General features: G+C 52.5%; 24 non-coding genes and 6 pseudogenes across 24 annotated transcripts; all 30 read right to left on the reverse strand.

Annotated features, from left to right (window-relative positions):
* On the reverse strand, positions 1-118 carry LOC139304906 (5S ribosomal RNA). The gene has a single exon (XR_011599187.1). It is a non-coding gene; the product is annotated as a 5S ribosomal RNA (ribosomal RNA).
* Positions 119-437: 319 nt separating this feature from the next.
* LOC139303884 (5S ribosomal RNA) lies at positions 438-556 on the reverse strand. The gene has a single exon (XR_011599011.1). It is a non-coding gene; the product is annotated as a 5S ribosomal RNA (ribosomal RNA).
* Positions 557-783: 227 nt separating this feature from the next.
* LOC139306878 (5S ribosomal RNA) lies at positions 784-902 on the reverse strand. The gene has a single exon (XR_011599543.1). It is a non-coding gene; the product is annotated as a 5S ribosomal RNA (ribosomal RNA).
* Positions 903-1,051: 149 nt separating this feature from the next.
* On the reverse strand, positions 1,052-1,170 carry LOC139304929 (5S ribosomal RNA). The gene has a single exon (XR_011599193.1). It is a non-coding gene; the product is annotated as a 5S ribosomal RNA (ribosomal RNA).
* A 155-nt stretch (positions 1,171-1,325) lies between these two features.
* On the reverse strand, positions 1,326-1,444 carry LOC139282124 (5S ribosomal RNA). Its single transcript, XR_011597240.1, has one exon. It is a non-coding gene; the product is annotated as a 5S ribosomal RNA (ribosomal RNA).
* A 406-nt stretch (positions 1,445-1,850) lies between these two features.
* LOC139307622 (5S ribosomal RNA) lies at positions 1,851-1,969 on the reverse strand (annotated as a pseudogene).
* A 260-nt stretch (positions 1,970-2,229) lies between these two features.
* Positions 2,230-2,348, reverse strand: LOC139306138 (5S ribosomal RNA). Its single transcript, XR_011599405.1, has one exon. It is a non-coding gene; the product is annotated as a 5S ribosomal RNA (ribosomal RNA).
* Positions 2,349-2,801: 453 nt separating this feature from the next.
* On the reverse strand, positions 2,802-2,920 carry LOC139305683 (5S ribosomal RNA). Its single transcript, XR_011599319.1, has one exon. It is a non-coding gene; the product is annotated as a 5S ribosomal RNA (ribosomal RNA).
* Positions 2,921-3,108: 188 nt separating this feature from the next.
* Positions 3,109-3,227, reverse strand: LOC139306366 (5S ribosomal RNA). The gene has a single exon (XR_011599457.1). It is a non-coding gene; the product is annotated as a 5S ribosomal RNA (ribosomal RNA).
* A 319-nt stretch (positions 3,228-3,546) lies between these two features.
* Positions 3,547-3,665, reverse strand: LOC139306237 (5S ribosomal RNA). The gene has a single exon (XR_011599420.1). It is a non-coding gene; the product is annotated as a 5S ribosomal RNA (ribosomal RNA).
* A 155-nt stretch (positions 3,666-3,820) lies between these two features.
* LOC139307825 (5S ribosomal RNA) lies at positions 3,821-3,939 on the reverse strand (annotated as a pseudogene).
* A 149-nt stretch (positions 3,940-4,088) lies between these two features.
* LOC139303757 (5S ribosomal RNA) lies at positions 4,089-4,207 on the reverse strand. The gene has a single exon (XR_011598974.1). It is a non-coding gene; the product is annotated as a 5S ribosomal RNA (ribosomal RNA).
* Positions 4,208-4,362: 155 nt separating this feature from the next.
* On the reverse strand, positions 4,363-4,481 carry LOC139307658 (5S ribosomal RNA). Its single transcript, XR_011599682.1, has one exon. It is a non-coding gene; the product is annotated as a 5S ribosomal RNA (ribosomal RNA).
* Positions 4,482-4,642: 161 nt separating this feature from the next.
* On the reverse strand, positions 4,643-4,761 carry LOC139282074 (5S ribosomal RNA). Its single transcript, XR_011597190.1, has one exon. It is a non-coding gene; the product is annotated as a 5S ribosomal RNA (ribosomal RNA).
* Positions 4,762-4,922: 161 nt separating this feature from the next.
* LOC139281966 (5S ribosomal RNA) lies at positions 4,923-5,041 on the reverse strand. Its single transcript, XR_011597087.1, has one exon. It is a non-coding gene; the product is annotated as a 5S ribosomal RNA (ribosomal RNA).
* Positions 5,042-5,360: 319 nt separating this feature from the next.
* On the reverse strand, positions 5,361-5,479 carry LOC139307776 (5S ribosomal RNA; annotated as a pseudogene).
* Positions 5,480-5,707: 228 nt separating this feature from the next.
* On the reverse strand, positions 5,708-5,826 carry LOC139282003 (5S ribosomal RNA). Its single transcript, XR_011597122.1, has one exon. It is a non-coding gene; the product is annotated as a 5S ribosomal RNA (ribosomal RNA).
* A 161-nt stretch (positions 5,827-5,987) lies between these two features.
* LOC139281877 (5S ribosomal RNA) lies at positions 5,988-6,106 on the reverse strand. Its single transcript, XR_011597002.1, has one exon. It is a non-coding gene; the product is annotated as a 5S ribosomal RNA (ribosomal RNA).
* A 149-nt stretch (positions 6,107-6,255) lies between these two features.
* Positions 6,256-6,374, reverse strand: LOC139307798 (5S ribosomal RNA; annotated as a pseudogene).
* Positions 6,375-6,531: 157 nt separating this feature from the next.
* LOC139306813 (5S ribosomal RNA) lies at positions 6,532-6,650 on the reverse strand. The gene has a single exon (XR_011599533.1). It is a non-coding gene; the product is annotated as a 5S ribosomal RNA (ribosomal RNA).
* A 495-nt stretch (positions 6,651-7,145) lies between these two features.
* On the reverse strand, positions 7,146-7,264 carry LOC139306560 (5S ribosomal RNA). Its single transcript, XR_011599488.1, has one exon. It is a non-coding gene; the product is annotated as a 5S ribosomal RNA (ribosomal RNA).
* Positions 7,265-7,412: 148 nt separating this feature from the next.
* LOC139281792 (5S ribosomal RNA) lies at positions 7,413-7,531 on the reverse strand. Its single transcript, XR_011596923.1, has one exon. It is a non-coding gene; the product is annotated as a 5S ribosomal RNA (ribosomal RNA).
* A 194-nt stretch (positions 7,532-7,725) lies between these two features.
* On the reverse strand, positions 7,726-7,846 carry LOC139304827 (5S ribosomal RNA). The gene has a single exon (XR_011599173.1). It is a non-coding gene; the product is annotated as a 5S ribosomal RNA (ribosomal RNA).
* Positions 7,847-8,001: 155 nt separating this feature from the next.
* LOC139305409 (5S ribosomal RNA) lies at positions 8,002-8,120 on the reverse strand. The gene has a single exon (XR_011599271.1). It is a non-coding gene; the product is annotated as a 5S ribosomal RNA (ribosomal RNA).
* A 227-nt stretch (positions 8,121-8,347) lies between these two features.
* Positions 8,348-8,466, reverse strand: LOC139281830 (5S ribosomal RNA). Its single transcript, XR_011596958.1, has one exon. It is a non-coding gene; the product is annotated as a 5S ribosomal RNA (ribosomal RNA).
* A 161-nt stretch (positions 8,467-8,627) lies between these two features.
* Positions 8,628-8,746, reverse strand: LOC139281878 (5S ribosomal RNA). The gene has a single exon (XR_011597003.1). It is a non-coding gene; the product is annotated as a 5S ribosomal RNA (ribosomal RNA).
* A 149-nt stretch (positions 8,747-8,895) lies between these two features.
* Positions 8,896-9,014, reverse strand: LOC139307819 (5S ribosomal RNA; annotated as a pseudogene).
* A 157-nt stretch (positions 9,015-9,171) lies between these two features.
* On the reverse strand, positions 9,172-9,290 carry LOC139305230 (5S ribosomal RNA). The gene has a single exon (XR_011599243.1). It is a non-coding gene; the product is annotated as a 5S ribosomal RNA (ribosomal RNA).
* Positions 9,291-9,438: 148 nt separating this feature from the next.
* LOC139306871 (5S ribosomal RNA) lies at positions 9,439-9,557 on the reverse strand. The gene has a single exon (XR_011599542.1). It is a non-coding gene; the product is annotated as a 5S ribosomal RNA (ribosomal RNA).
* A 227-nt stretch (positions 9,558-9,784) lies between these two features.
* LOC139307502 (5S ribosomal RNA) lies at positions 9,785-9,903 on the reverse strand (annotated as a pseudogene).
* Positions 9,904-10,000: the final 97 nt, after the last annotated feature.

Raw genomic sequence — 10,000 nt, forward strand, 5'->3', positions numbered from 1 at the left:
AGCTTACAGCATCTGGTATTCCCAGGCGGTCTCCCATCCAAGTACTAACCAGGCCCTACCCTGCTTAGCTTCCGAGATCAGACGAGATCGGCGTGTTCAGAGTGGTATGGCCGTAAGCCTGTGGGCCCTTTGCATACACGCTCCTTATAGTGTGTATGTGGCAGTGGCATTGTCTCTACATAGTGTGTATGTGACAATCCCAATCAGTTCAGCCTGCAGAAAGTTCCAGCAACCTTGCCCACCAGCCCAACTCGTGGGCCCACACTTAAGCACCTCCCCGCGGACTACCGCTTGACAGGCGCGTCCGACGCAGCTTCGTGGCCCTGGTGCTCCGTATCTGTGGCACTCTGCTCAAGGCGTGGAGCGTTCAATGAGTTCAGCTAGGTGTTTCACTGCTGGAGCAGCACGCTGGCTTTCTCTAAAAAGGGAAGTGGAAAAGGTTACAGCACGTGGTATTCCCAGGAGGTCTCCCATCCAAGTACTAACCAGGCCCGACCCTGCTTAGCTTCCGAGATCAGACGAGATCGGGCGTGTTCAGAGTGGTATGGCCGTAAGCCTGTGGGCTCTTTGCATACACGCTCCTTATAGTGTGTATGTGGCAGTGGCATTGTCTCTATATAGTGTGTATGTGGCAGTGGCAGTGGCTCTACATAGTGTGTATGTGGCAGTGGCAGTGGCAGTGGCTCTACATAGTGTGTATGTGACAGTGGCAGTGGCACTTTAAAGTAGGGTGATTCACTGCTGGAGCAGCGCCCTGGCTGTCTCTAAAAAGTGATGTGGAAAAGCTTACAGCACCTGGTATTCACAGTCGTTCTCCCATCCAAGTACTAACCAGGCCTGACCCTGCTTAGCTTCCGAGATCAGACGAGATCAGGCGTTTTCAGAGTGGTATGGCCGTAAGCCTCAGGGTCCTTCGCATACACGCTCCTTATAGTGTGTATGTGGCAGTGTCTCTACATAGTGTGTATGTGACAGTGGCAGTGGCTCTTTAAAGTTGGGTGTTTCACTGCTGGAGCAGCACCCTGGCTGTCTCTATAAAGGGAAGTGGAAAAGCTTACAGCACCTGGTATTCCCAGGCGTTCTACCATCCAAGTACTAACCAGGCCCGACCCTGCTTAGCTTCCGAGATCAGACGAGATCGGGCGTGTTCAGAGTGGTATGGCCGTAAGTCTGTGGGCCCTTCGCATACACGCTCCTTATTGTGTGTATGTGGCAGTGGCATTGTCTCTACATAGTGTGTATGTGACAGTGGCAGTGGCACTTTAAAGTTGGGTGTTTCACTGCTGGAGCAGCGACCTGGCTGTCTCTAAAAAGTGAAGTGAAAAAGCTTACAGCACCTGGGATTCCCAGGCGGTCTCCCATGCAAGTACTAACCAGGCCCGACCCTGCTTAGCTTCCGAGAACAGACGAGATCGGGCGTGTTCAGAGTGGTATGGCCGTAAGCCTCTGGCCCCTTCGCATACACGCTCCTTATAGTGTGTATGTGGCAGTGGCTCTACATAGTGTGTATGTGACAGTGGCAGTGGCAGTGGCTCTACATAGTGTGTTTGTGACAGTGGCAGTGGCACTTTAAAGTTGGGTGTTTCACTGCTGGAGCAGCACCCTGGCTGTCTCTAAAAAGGACCCGACCCTGCTTAGCTTCCGAGATCGGACGAGATCGGGCGTGTTCAGAGTGGTATGGCCGTAAGCCTGTGGGCCCTTTGCATACACGCTCCTTATAGTGTGTTAGTGGCAGTGGCAGTGGTAGTGGCTCTACATAGTGTGTATGTGACAGTGGCAGTGGCTCTTTAAAGCTGGGTCTTTCACTGCTGGAGCAGCACGCTGGCTTTCTCGAAAAAGGGAAGTGGAAAAGGTTACAGCACGTGGTATTCCCAGGAGGCCTCCCATCCAAGTACTAACCAGGCCCGACCCTGCTTAACTACCGAGATCAAACGAGATTGGGCGTGTTCAGAGTGGTATGGCCGTAAGTCTGTGGGCCCTTCGCATACACGCTCCTTATAGTGTGTATGTGGCAGTGGCAGTGGCTCTACATAGTGTGTATGTGACAGTGGCAGTGGCAGTGGCTCTACATAGTGTGTATGTGACAGTGGCTCTACATAGTGTGTATGTGACAGTGGCAGTGGCAGTGGCTCTACATAGTGTGTATGTGACAGTGGCAGTGGCTCTTTAAAGCTGGGTGTTTCACTGCTGGAGCAGCACCCTGGCTGTCTCTAAAAAGTGAAGTGGAAAAGCTTTTAGCACCTGGTATTCCCAGGCGGTCTCCCATCCAAGTACTGACCAGGCCCGACCCTGCTTAGTTTCCGAGATCAGACGAGATCGGGCGTGTTCAGAGTGGTATGGCCGTAAGCATGTAAGCTTGTGGGCACTTTGCATAAACGCTCCTTATAGTGTGTATGTGGCAGTGGCATTGTCTCTATATAGTGTGTATGTGGCAGTGGCATTGGCAGTGGCTTTACATAGAGTGTATGTGACAGTGGCAGTGGCACTTTAAAGTTGGGTGTTTCACTGCTGGAGCAGCACCCTGGCTGTCTCTAAAAAGGGCCCGACCCTGCTTAGCTTCCGAGATCAGACGAGATCGGGCGTGTTCAGAGTGGTATGGCCGTAAGCCTGTGGGCACTTTGCATACACGCTCCTTATAGTGTGTATGTGGCAGTGGCATTGTCTCTACAAAGTGTGTATGTTGCAGTGGCAGTGGCAGTGGCTGTACATAGTGTGTATGTGACAGTGGCAGTGGCACTTTAAAGTTGGGTGTTTCACTGCTGGAGCAGCACCCTGGCTGTCTCTAAAAAGGGAAGTGGAAAAGCTTACAGCACCTGGTATTCCCAGGCGGTCTCCCATCCAAGTACTAACCAGGCCCGAGCCTGCTTAGCTTCCGGGATCAGACGAGATCGGGCGTGTTCAGAGTGGTATGCCCGTAAGCCTGTGTGCCCTTTGCATACACGCTCCTTATAGTGTGTATGTGGCAGTGGCATTGTCTCTACATAGTATGTATGTGGCAGTGGCAGTGGCTCTACATAGTGTGTCAGTGACAGTGGCAGTGGCTGTTTAAAGCTGTGTGTTTCACTGCTGGAGCATCACCCTGGCTGTCTCTAAAAAGGGAAGTGGAAAAGCTTACAGCACCTGGTATTCCCAGGCGGTCTCCTATCCAAGTACTAACCAGGCCTGACCCTGCTTAGCTTCCGAGATCGGAGGAGATCCGGCGTGTTCAGAGTGGTATGGCCGTAAGCCTGTGGGCGCTTTGCATACACGCTCCTTATAGTGTGTATGTGGCAGTGGCATTGTCTCTACATATTGTGTATGTGACAATCCCACGCAGTTCAGCCTGCAGAAAGCTCCAGCAACCTTGCCCACCACCCAAACTCGTGGGCCCACGCTTAAGCACCTCCCCGCGGACTACAGCTTGACAGGCGTGTCCGAATCAGCTTCGTGGCCCTGGTGCTCCGTATCTCTGGCACTCTGCTCAAGGCGTGGAGCGTTCAATGAGTTCAGCTGGGTGTTTCACTGCTGGAGCTGCACCCTGGCTCTCTCTAAAAAGGGAAGTGGAAAAGCTTACAGCACCTGGTATTCCCAGGAGGTCTCCCATCCAAGTACTAACCAGGCCCGACCCTGCTTAGCTACCGAGATCAGACGAGATCGGGCGTGTTCAGAGTGGTATGGCCGTAAGCCTCTGGGCCCTTCGCATACACGCTCCTTATAGTGTGTTAGTGGCAGTGGCAGTGGCTCTACATAGTGTGTATGTGACAGTGGCAGTGGCTCTTTAAAGCTGGGTGTTTCACTGCTGGAGCAGCACCCTGGCTGTCTCTAAAAAGGGAAGTGGAAAAGCTTACAGCACCTGGTATTCCCAGGCGGAATCCCATCAAAGTACTAACCAGGCTTGATCCTGCTTAGCTTCCGAGATCAGACGAGATTGGGGGTGTTCAGAGTGGTATGGCCGTAAGACTGTGGGACCTTTGCATACACGCTCCTTATAGTGTGTATGTGGCAGTGGCATTGTCTCTACATAGTGTGTATGTGACAGTGGCAATTTAAAGTTGGGTGTTTCACTGCTGGAGCAGCGCACTGGCTGTCTCTAATAAGTGAAGTGGAAAAGCTTACAGCACCTGGTATTCCCAGGCGGTCTCCAATCCAAGTACTAACCAGGCCCGACCCTGCTTAGCTTCCGAGATCAGACGAGATCGGGCGTGTGCAGAGAGGTATGGCCGTAAGCCTGTGGGTCCTTTGCATACACGCTCCTTATAGTGTGTATGTGGCAGTGGCATTGTCTCTACATAGTGTGTATGTGACAGTGGCAGTGGCACTTTAAAGTTGGGTGTTTCACTGCTGGAGCAGCACCCTGGCTGTCTCAAAAAAGGGAAGTGGAAAAGCTTACAGCACCTGGTATTCCCAGGCGGTCTCCCATCCAAGTACTAACCAGGCCCGACCCTGCTTGGCTTCCGAGATCAGACGAGATCGGGCGTGTTCAGAGTGGTATGGCCGTAAGCCTCTGGGCCCTTCGCATACACGCTCCTTATAGTGTGTATGTGGCAGTGGCAGTGGCAGTGGATTTACATAGTGTGTATGTGACAGTGGCAGTGGCACTTTAAAGTTGGGTGTTTCACTGCTGGAGCAGTGCCATGGCTGTCTCTAAAAAGTGAAGTGGAAAAGCTTGCAGCACCTGGTATTCCCAGGCGGTCTCCCATACAAGTACTAACCAGGCCCGACCCTGCTTAGCTTCCGAGATCAGACGAGATCGGGCGTGTTCAGAGTGGTATGGCCGTAAGCCTGTGGGCCCTTTGCAGACACGCTCCTTATAGTGTGTATGTGGCAGTGGCAGTGGCAGTGGATTTACATAGTGTGTATGTGACAGTGGCAGTGGCACTTTAAAGTTGGGTGTTTCACTGCTGGAGCAGTGCCATGGCTGTCTCTAAAAAGTGAAGTGGAAAAGCTTGCAGCACCTGGTATTCCCAGGCGGTCTCCCATCGAAGTACTAACCAGGCCCGACCCTGCTTAGCTTCCGAGATCAGACGAGATCGGGCGTGTTCAGAGTGGTATGGCCGTAAGCCTGTGGGCCCTTTGCAGACACGCTCCTTATAGTGTGTTTGTGGCAGTGGCATTATCTCTACATAGTGTGTATGTGACAATCCCAATCAGTTCAGCCTGCAGAAAGCTCCAGCAAAATTGCCCACCAGCCCAACTCGTGGGACCACGCTTAAGCACCTCCCCGCGGACTACAGCTTGACAGTCGCGTCCAACGCAGCTTCGTGGCCCTGGTGCTCCGTATCTGTGGCACTCTGCTCAAGGCGTGGAGCGTTCAATGTGTTCAGCTAGGTGTTTCACTGCTGGAGCAGCACCCTGGCTGTCTCTGAAAAGGGAAGTGGAAAAGCTTACAGCACCTGGTATTCCCAGGCGGAATCCCATCAAAGTACTAACCAGGCTTGATCCTGCTTAGCTTCCGAGATCAGACGAGATCGGGGGTGTTCAGAGTGGTATGGCCGTAAAGCCTGTGGGACCTTTGCATACACGCTCCTTATAGTGTGTATGTGGCAGTGGCATTGTCTCTACATAGTGTGTATGTGGCAGTGGCTCTACATAGTGTGTATGTGACAGTGGCAGTGGCAGTGGCATTGTCTCTACATAGTGTGTATGTGACAGTGGCAGTGGCACTTTAAAGTTGGGTGTTTCACTGCTGGAGCAGCACCCTGGCTATCTCTAAAAAGGGAAGTGGAAAAGCTTACAGCACCTGGTATTCCCAGGCGGTCTCCCATCCAAGTACTAACCAGGCCCGACCCTGCTTAGCTTCCGAGATCAGATGAGATCAGGCGTGTTCAGAGTGGTATGGCTGTGAGCCAGTGGGCCCTTCGCATACCCGCTCCTTATAGTGTGTATGTGGCAGTGGCTCTACATAGTGTGTATGTGACAGTGGCAGTGGCAGTGGCTGTGGCTGTTTAAAGCTGTGTGTTTCACTGCTGGAGCATCACCCTGGCTGTCTCTAAAAAGGGAAGTGGAAGAGCTTACAGCACCTGGAATTCCCAGGCGGTCTCCCATCCAAGTACTAACCAGGCCCGACCGTGCTTAGCTTCCGAGATCAGACGAGATCGGGCGTGTTCAGAGTGGTATGGCCGTAAGCCAGTGGGCCCTTCGCATACCCGCTCCTTATAGTGTGTATGTGGCAGTGGCTCTATATAGTGTGTAAGTGACAGTGGCAGTGGCTCTTTAAAGCTGTGTGTTTCACTGCTGGAGCATCAACCTGGCTGTGTCTAAAAAGGGAAGTGGAAAAGCTTACAGCACCTGGTATTCCCAGGCGGTCTCCCATCAAAGTGCTAACCAGGCCTGACCCTCCTTAGCTTCCGAGATCAGACGAGATCGGGCGTGTTCAGAGTGGTATGGCCTTAACCCTGTAAGCCTGTGGGCCCTTTGCATACACGCTCCTTATAGTGTGTATGTGTCAGTGGCATTGTCTCTACATAGTGTGTATGTGACAGTGGCACTTTAAAGTTGGGTGTATCACTGCTGGAGCAGCGCCATGGCTGTCTCTAAAAAGTGCAGTGGAAAAGCTTACAGCACCTGGTATTCCCAGGCGGTCTCCCATCAAAGTAGTAACCAGGCTTGATCCTGCTTAGCTTCCGAGATCAGACGAGATCGGGGGTGTTCAGAATGGTATGGCCGTAAGCCTGTGGGCCCTTCCCATACACGCTCCTTATAGTGTGTATGTGGCAGTTGCAGTGGCTCTACATAGTGTGTATGTGGCAGTGGCAGTGGCAGTGGCTCTACATAGTGTGTATGTGACAGTGGCTGTGGCTCTTTATAGTGTGTACGTCACAGAGTCAGCGGCTTTTCATAGTGTGCATGTGACCGCATCGGCAGCTCTTGGCAGTGTCTATGAGCACTGATACCCGTACTTCATCAACACACTGTGCCCTCCTCAACCCCACGCAGTTCAGCCTGCAGAAAGCTCCAGCAACCTTGCCCACCAGCCCAACTCGTGGGCCTACGCTTCAGCACCTCCCCGCGGACTACAGCTTGACAGGCGCGTCCGACGCAGCTTCGTGGCCCTGGTTCTCCGTATCTCTGGCACTCTGCTCAAGGCGTGGATCGTTCAATGAGTTCAACTGGGTGTTTCACTGCTGGAGCAGCACCCTGGCTGTCTCTAAAAAGGGAAGTGGAAAAGCTTACAGCACCTGGTATTCCCAGGCATTCTCCCATCCAAGTACTAACCAGGCCCGACCCTGCTTACCTTCCGAGATCAGACGAGATCGGGTGTCCTCAGAGTGGTATGGCCGTAAGTTTTGGGGTCTTCGCATACACGCTCCTTATAGTGTGTATGTGGCAGTGGCTCTACATAGTGTGTATGTGACAGTGGCAGTGGCACTTGGAAGTTGGGTGTTTCACTGCTGGAGCAGCGCCCTGGCTGTCTCTAAAAAGTGAAGTGGAAAAGCTTACAGCACCTGGTATTCCCAGGCGGTCTCCCATCCAAGTACTAACCAGGCCCGACCATGCTTAGCTTCCGAGATCAGACGAGATCGGGCGTGTTCAGAGTGGTATGGCCGTAAGCCTCTGGCCACTTCGCATACACGCTCCTTATAGTGTGTATGTGGCAGTGGCATTGTCTCTATATAGTGTGTATGTGGCAGTGGCAGTGGCAGTGGCTCTACATAGTGTGTATGTGACAGTGGCAGTGGCACTTTAAAGTTGGGTGTTTCACTGCTGGAGCAGCGCCCTGGCTGGTTCTAAAAAGTGAAGTGGAAATGCTTACAGCACCTGGTATTCCCAGGCGGTCTCCCATCCAAGTACTAACCAGGCCCGACCCTGCTTAGCTTCCGAGATCAGACGAGATCCTGCGTGTTTTCAGAGTGGTATGGCCGTAAGCCTGTGGGCCCTTTGCATACACGCTCTTTATAGTGTGTATGTGGCAGTGGCATTGTCTCTACACAGTGTGTATGTGACAGTGGCAGTGGCTCTTTAAAGCAGGGTGTTTCACTGCTGGAGCAGCGCCCTGGCTGTCTCTAAAAAGTGAAGTGGACAAGCTTACATCACCTGGTATTCCCAGGCGGTCTCCCATCCAAGTACTAACCAGGCCCGACCCTGCTTAGTTTCCGAGATCAGACGAGATCGGTCGTGTTCAGAGTGGTATGGCCGTAAGCCTGTGGGTGCTTTGCATAAACGCTCCTTATAGTGTGTATGTGTCAGTGGCATTGTCTCTACATAGTGTGTATGTGGCAGTGGCAGTGGCTCTACATAGTGTGTATGTGGCAGTGGCAGTGGCAGTGGTTCTACATAGTGTGTATCTGAAAGTGGCAGTGGCACTTTAATGTTGGGTGTTTCACTGCTGGAGCAGCGCCCTGGCTGTCTCTAAAAACTGAAGTGGAAAAGCTTACAGCACCTGGTATTCCCAGGCGGTCTCCCATCCAAGTACTAACCAGGCCCGACCCTGCTTAACTTCCGAGATCAGATGAGATCAGGCGTGTTCAGAGTGGTATGGCTGTGAGCCAGTGGGCCCTTCGCATACCCGCTCCTTATAGTGTGTATGTGGCAGTGGCTCTACATAGTGTGTATGTGACAGTGGCAGTGGCTGTGGCTGTGGCTGTTTAAAGCTGTGTGTTTCACTGCTGGAGCATCACCCTGGCTGTCTCTAAAAAGGGAAGTGGAAGAGCTTACAGCACCTGGAATTCCCAGGCGGTCTCCCATCCAAGTACTAACCAGGCCCGACCGTGCTTAGCTTCCGAGATCAGACGAGATCGGGCGTGTTCAGAGTGGTATGGCCGTAAGCCAGTGGGCCCTTCGCATACCCGCTCCTTATAGTGTGTATGTGGCAGTGGCTCTATATAGTGTGTAAGTGACAGTGGCAGTGGCTCTTTAAAGCTGTGTGTTTCACTGCTGGAGCATCAACCTGGCTGTGTCTAAAAAGGGAAGTGGAAAAGCTTACAGCACCTGGTATTCCCAGGCGGTCTCCCATCAAAGTGCTAACCAGGCCTGACCCTCCTTAGCTTCCGAGATCAGACGAGATCGGGGGTGTTCAGAGTGGTATGGCCTTAACCCTGTAAGCCTGTGGGCCCTTTGCATACACGCTCCTTATAGTGTGTATGTGTCAGTGGCATTGTCTCTACATAGTGTGTATGTGACAGTGGCACTTTAAAGTTGGGTGTTTCACTACTGGAGCAGCACCCTGGCTGTCTCTAAAAAGGGAAGTGGAAAAGCTTACAGCACCTGATATCCCCAGGCGGTCTCCCATCCAAGTACTAACCAGGCCCGACCCTGCTTACCTTCCGAGATCAGACGAGATCGGGTGTCCTCAGAGTGGTATGGCCGTAAGTTTTGGGGTCTTCGCATACACGCTCCTTATAGTGTGTATGTGGCAGTGGCTCTACATAGTGTGTATGTGACAGTGGCAGTGGCTGTTTAAAGCTGTGTGTTTCACTGCTGGAGCAGCACCCTGGCAGTCTCTCAAAACGGAAGTGGAAAAGCTTACAGCACCTGGTATTCCCAGGCGGTCTACCATACAAGTACTAACCAGGCCCGACCCTGCTTAGCCTCCGAGATCAGACAAGATCGGGCGTGTTCAGAGTGGTATGGCCGTAAGTCTGTGGGCCCTTCGCATACACGCTCCTTATAGTGTGTATGTGGCAGTGGCAGTGGCTCTACATAGTGTGTATGTGACAGTGGCAGTGGCCCTATATAGTGTGTATGTGGCAGTGGCAGTGGCAGTGGCTCTACATAGTGTGTATGTGACAGTGGCAGTGGCACTTTAAAGTTGGGTGTTTCACTGCTGGAGTAGCGCCCTGGCTGTCTCTAAAAAGTGAAGTGGAAAAGCTTACAGCACCTGGTATTCCCAGGCGGTCTCCCATCCAAGTACTGCCCAGGCCCGACCCTGCTTAGTTTCTGAGATCAGACGACATCGGGCTTTTTCAGAGTGATATGGCCGTAAGCCTGTCGGCCCTTTGCATACACGCTCCTTATAGTGTGTATGTGGCGGTGGCTCTACATAGTGTGTATGTGACAGTGGCTCTACATAGTGTGTATGTGA

The sequence above is a fragment of the Enoplosus armatus genome, chromosome 2 (genome assembly GCF_043641665.1).
Source record: "Enoplosus armatus isolate fEnoArm2 chromosome 2, fEnoArm2.hap1, whole genome shotgun sequence".
Classification (NCBI taxonomy): domain Eukaryota; kingdom Metazoa; phylum Chordata; class Actinopteri; order Centrarchiformes; family Enoplosidae; genus Enoplosus; species Enoplosus armatus.